Here is a 6,492-nt window from a genome sequence, read left to right on the forward strand (position 1 = left end):
GGGCCAAGGAGGGGCAAAAGAGGCCGGCTGGCCTAGGTGGGCCGAAGAGGAGGCCCAGCTGGTCTGGACTGGGGCCTCAACTCTCTCTCTCTCAAACTTATTTCTAAAACAGAAAAGAACAAAGAAGAGAAGAGAAGAAAAAGAAAGGAGGTGTTTGGGGAAGAAGTTGGACATGCGGATAAATTTTCTGGACTCACAAAAATGTGAGGAACTTAAATAAAATGGCAAGAGGGTTTTGGAGAACAATAGATTTGCACATGTTGAATTTAATTCAACATGTTTGAATTTTGAAACCCATTCCAAAGGACTCTAAATGGGCTGAGATTTTTTAGAGGAGTCTCGATAAAAGAGATGACATATATTGGCAGGGTTTGAAGGTCAAACTCGAAGAGGAATAGACATGAAAAATATTTTGCACGTGTGTTATGGGTGATTCCGAAAATGAAATATTTAATATAGCTCCCTAATATCGGGAGGATATGTTATAAAGAGAACTCATTATGTGAATTCCCTCGGTTTAAATGGACCGAAGATTCATACGGTTTATTTATTTGAGTTGCAAAAATTAATGATATGATGGCATAATGACATGATGCAATGCAAAAATAAAAGGAGCAAGCAAAAATGAAACACACGGAGAAACCCGGAAACCCTGGAAGGCAACTGAAGCTCCGGTCTTGGGGCGTCACACATTTTGAGTGTCTTTATTAAAGAAAAAATCATGTTATGTGAGGCCATTTAGAATACCGACGCTTACACCGGACGCTAGCATTAATTCATAGACCCCCTAAAAAGGATTAATTCCTAGGCCGTTAGTTATGGTTCGAGTTTGAATCGAGTAAATTGGCTAGCATCGATTCTAAAACGAGAAGGTAAGGGGCCCGCTTTCCCCTGACTATTTGTTATCTGCGTGTAAGGGTTCTCGACGTTGATCCACAACATGGAAAGGAGTGGGAACTTGAGTGGAGTACGTGTGTTCCCTGGTGCATTGCTAATGTTCCATTTGTTTTTATGATGTTGAAGAGTAAGCGTTCAAGGATATTTTTGTGCTATATGAAAAATGCTCTGGCTAAAGTAATTATAACCACAAGTGGCAAACCGAGGGCTCTAAACGCCCATGGACGCATCCAGACACATCCATGAACAGTGACCGGACAATACATAAAATTTGTCCTTCACAATTGGATCATCAAACCGAAACCTCAAATCCATATTATTCTCATGCAACGTACCTATGTAACTAAACACATGTCATCGGACTACCAAAAATACGCAGCCTACCCTGTCAGGCTGCCCAAATTTCTTTTTTGGGAAAATATGCTACAAGGGCAGCGGTTGGTGGGTTTTTTTTTGGTTCAAAACCGTATAAAACGGCTAGGCCCTAAAATAGGGCTGCCATTGAAGATACTCTAACAAGACGTCATCTGTAAGAGTTGTACATTAGATGTAAGTTTATTTTGTACTGATAAGTTTCAAACACTTTTGAGGAACAAACTATTGTTTATCAGTTTCATGGCTATGCAATTGGGAGCGATGCTCCTACATTTGAAGAAAAAAATTGTCTGGTACTACCGCAAACAGTAAACATAGCCAAGCTACACTCATCGGCAAGCTCCAGGATTATAAGAAAAATTTTCTCGGACATGCATCGCTCATGCACAGATATACAGTACAAAACATGCTACATCACGAGAAAAACCAGCCTCTTCTCGTTGGGCCGCTGCATCAAAACCCCTCCCCCCAGAAGATGTCCTGTGACCTGAACTGCAAGTCCTGCTGTAAACACACACGAGACAAGGAGATGAGTCATGAGAATTGAGAAATATGCACCAGAAAACGCGGTGGTACTCGGTGCACTTACGGGGAAGATATTCGGAGGCATTCCGAGGTCGGGGAACCCCTGAAGTGCCTCCGCGTCAAGAGGCAGGGCCTGCCCCTCAGGGTCAGGGTAGGCGGCGTCCAGGGTTCCGCCGTGTGGCAAGCATTCATCTAGGCCAGACAGTGGCGCATTCTCCAGGGCATTCGAATACGATGAGGTTCCAGCAAACCAAGAGGCCATATGGGAGAAACCCGGAGTCATTCTGGGGTCGGGCAACCCCTGAAGAGCGTCCAGGCCAAGAGGAAAAAGTTGCATCTCAGGGTACACGGAGTCCGGGGTTGCACCGCGTGACGGGCGTTCATCCGGGCCAGATAGCGCTGCGTGCTCTTCCTGCCACAATCGCAGCGGTAACATGAATGACAGTGAAATGAAGGAGTTATAAGTTATAACAGTTTACAAGGTCACCCACAAAAAAACATTTTACAAGGTGACAGCACAATACTTGAGGGGGTTATCTTAGTAGCAGAAAAAGTAAAATGCATGTCCTATTTAAGACATGATTTGGGTTCATGGAAAGACTGGCACACAAGCTCAAAGGTTTATTATAGTAATCAGGTAATGAAGGAGTTTGAAGGCTTGATAATATGCGGTATTACTCTAAGTTGTTAAGCATTGATCTTTGTATGGAACTAAAAGCTTCTGATATTTTTGTGAGACTGTTGGATGCACTCTTACCATGCAGAGAAATTTTTCATGTATAGTAGGAGTATATTGTTATTTTTGTACAGTATATTTTTTTCAAAAGGAGGATAACCTCCCGGCCTCTACATCGAGTTTGTACAGTATATAGCATCTGTACTACATGAACCTACAGTTGAGAATAAACTGTTCAAACGGTGGGATCCTAGTATTGCAAGGCATTGTTTCAGGGGCTCCCAATAATTCATCCACAGATCAATATTATTGATCCTTACTCTATAATTCTACAAGCCAAAGTATTTTATAACATGGTCCATAAAGTTAGACAAAAGCTTTCACAAAGTTGATGACAGTTTCATTGGTCAATGAAGATTTACCTGATTCTGCTCGGTTCTGGATGGGCTACTGTTTGGGGGACGAGGAAGCGGAGGGTATGTCATTGGGGTTGTAGTATCGATTTCCCCAGCAAATGGATCAGATTCTTCATTAACAGGGCACATTACAGGCTGCTCATCTTTCTTTGACTGATAAAAGACTTTGGAAACAACAGGCTCCCCGTGCTTTTCATCTTGATCTACCCCAAGGTGATACTGATGCATCGTCCAATTAGTTTTTGTACGCGAGGTGATACCGTCTTTCCTAGAACGCATCATAAGAACCAATATTTTCTTCCACCCTTTTATGACACCGTTCTTATCTGAGATTTCTTTGGATTTTCCAGTTTTCTGCCATCTGAAATGCACATCACGAACAACATGGTCACTGTTGCTAATCTTGCGACGCTTGCGCTGGCCAACATCGTATGCATTTGATATTTTATGGAAGAAATGACTCTTTCTCCCATCCATCTTGGTACCTACAGGGGTATATGAGTTAACTAACCAAGAATTACTCTGAATAGTCTGAGCTAGCTATTTAATTTAGAAGGCCATGATAATAACAAGTCTAAAATAAGAAACATGTACCAGGGAGATTTTCAGGATGTGTATAGCAGATTCCTTCAGCCTCCTCTATGGTTGGAATAAAATCATCTATTAGGTTATGGGACGGTGCCCTGCCAACCTTTCCTTCTAAATGTTCAAGCAGTTCGAGACCGGTTGGATCAAATTTAACACCAGCGGGGAGTCCTGGCCACTGTGATAAGAGCTGCAATACAAAGCATGAAGTGCCACCACAAGATTCCAAGAAATCATGATATTTTTAATGGTTGGAAACTAGAAGAGGACCGAGAATAAAAGTAAATGCAAGAGTCATGTTAAATAGTTAATGGTACTTACATCAATGTGGTATTTGCAGTTTGGGCACTCAATCTGGCTAGGCGGGGGATGAGTTGGGTTTCTTATCACCGCAACAATTGTCGTGACCAATGAACTGATGAATCTGTGAGATAAATCTATTTTAGTAATCATCTTTTGATGCCTAACAGTTAACAAATTTAATCAACAAAACATAATAAATGTAGCAACTAAGCTAAATGGATACATATGAGATAACTTTTACACAAACAGGCATCTATCTCAGTTCTAGGTTCAATCATAGGATATTAACATAGGATATTAACTGACGTAAACATATTTAAAGGGAAACGCTAATTCTCTGCCGGCTGATCGCGTGGAGAGTTCCGCCACCCGCGCAACTGTTGGATCGCCTTGATCCATGCGCTGTCACGCACGCTCGCACACAGCCTGTTATTTCCCTTGCCTACCACGTATCACTTTACTTCATCTTGCAACAACAACGGCATTGCAAACCATAGCGGCGAACGACCACTGCAACTTAGACAAGCTTTTGCCACATCAGCTCTGTTGCAAAAATACTGCAACAAAACCTCTGTTGTAAAAAAAATCTACGACAAGAACTCTGTTACAAAAAAGTCCCATGACACAACCTATGTTGCAAGAAATATATCTGCAACATAACCTTTGTTGTAAATGTTTCTGCAACAAGACCTTTGTTGCGAAGTAGGGGGAGACTTTGAGCCACTGGATTGTGCCACATCCAACGACTCGTGAGGCGGCAGATCTTTTTAAAAGATCCGCGGGCCAACGCGTAGCTGCCCCCATATTTAAAGCCAACGAATCAAGGATATTCATGTTCACTAACTCGAAGAAAAATCATAGGAATGAAGATATAATTAATTATGTACAAATTATGATAAATTTGATAGATTAACACTTGTTTGCAAATCTTTTTCCTTGCATTGCTATTTTCAACGTATTTAGCCAGAGACAAAAATATAAATTCAATTGCATTGTTATGTTTCAGAAGAAACAGGAGAGTACGTAACGCAGAGCAAGCCCATTGATCTGCACAGCCAATGATTTAAACAACAAGCAACATATCGAATGATGATCAGGTTGGCAGAGTGTCACCGACAGTTTGCAGCGAGCAGCAGTGGAATCTATGGCGCTCCCGTTAAACCTGCAGCAAACAGAAACCTGAATAAGTTAAATCCTGAATCAGCAAACATTAAACAGCGAGGCTAAGCAGAAGAGTTGTGAATAAGTTTTCGCTGGCAGATAGAGATGGAGGGCCCAACAGCGAACATGTTCGAGATGGCACACAGGCAAGTCGATGATCCAACAGCACAAATCTGCAATTTCTCTACCCCCGTCATCTTACTCCTTGGCCGCTACCACTACCAGGGCCGAGAGCTTGTAACAACAGAAGCATCTTCGCTGTGACCAGAGCAGTCTCCACTAAACAGAACAGAGCAAAACGGAACAGAACCCTTGTCTGCTTCCTCCTCCACCACCACCTCAAGCAGATCGTGAAACCCCTGCACCGCCGCTGCGACGACGAGTAAAACCGGGCCGGATTCACGACGGCGGCGCGGAGGCGCTCACGACATCTCGGCTTTCGTCTTCTTTTTCCCGAGAACTTCACTGCTTCCTTCGAGATGAAGACCCCTCCGCCGCCATCGTAGTCCCAAAAAGGAAAAACCGCACCGCCACTGCAACTACGAGGGAAACCTGGCCGGAATCACGTCGGCGGCGTCACACTGGGCTGCTCTGCTCTCCGACGATCTCACTCATCGCTCCCTCAAACTGACATCTCCTCTGCCACGCGCTCAAGCTAAGGTTATCAGCATCCGGCCTCCTCCAAAACCACGCACCCGAATCCACCACTCGCCGAACAATCGCGACGCCCCTCCGGATGAAGCCGAAACCCAGCCCCCTCAAGACACAGATAATACCCCCAGACCGCGTGCGTGAGAAGATAAAACAAACAAGATCCAGAGCAGCAGCAAAAAGAAAAAAAAAAGGACAGAGAGGACGAGCGGAGAGTTGGAGACCAGAAACAGAGGCCGACGCGGCGTACTTACGCTGCCGATGCCATGGCGGGCGCACGGCTGCGCCGCGACGGCAGGATTGGGGATGGCGGTGAGAAACTTGAGAGCGGAACGGGGAGCGAGAACCGAGAAGAGAGGAGTGTGCGAGGAGGAGCAGGCAGGGGGGAAGTGTCCGAGCCTGCGGTGTGCGCGGCACTAAATAGGCGACGGCTGAGAAGACGCGGACCGGGACCACCGGCGCCTGTGGGAAATGTTTTGTCCACTGCAGCAAGCAAACCCCCCCTGCTCTGTAGGCTCGGGAGGGCTGGGAGCTCCTGGGTTCGGTCGCTCCGCGGGAAACTGGGCTTGGACGTGGACTTGGTTTGCCATGGGTGTCTTTGCTTATTATTCTTTTCAACGAGAGGGAAACTCTGTGAGAAGCCTTTTGCGATCAGTACTTTTTTGCCTAATACTCTAAGAAATAGCAGTATGCTTTTTTTGACAGGCTAAAAAAGAGTAGTACTTTTTGCACTACAAGGGAGTGTTTTCATGACAAGAGAGGATTATCTATCTCTTGGTAAGCAAGGGAAGTGAGTTATACCATGGAATGAAAACAAGACTTTGTCCAATTCCCTCAAAAGTGGTCCATCCATACTACTTCATTCCAAAAAGAAGTTGCGAAAACTGCGTGCACCGCGCGGGG

General features: G+C 44.6%; 1 pseudogene; it reads right to left on the reverse strand.

Moving 5' to 3' along the window:
• Positions 1 to 1,486: 1,486 nt before the first annotated feature.
• The window catches only part of LOC119357971, a 6,851-nt pseudogene continuing 1,845 nt past the window's right edge, over positions 1,487 to 6,492 (reverse strand).

Source organism: Triticum dicoccoides, chromosome 2A (genome assembly GCF_002162155.2).
Source record: "Triticum dicoccoides isolate Atlit2015 ecotype Zavitan chromosome 2A, WEW_v2.0, whole genome shotgun sequence".
Lineage (NCBI taxonomy): Eukaryota > Viridiplantae > Streptophyta > Magnoliopsida > Poales > Poaceae > Triticum > Triticum dicoccoides.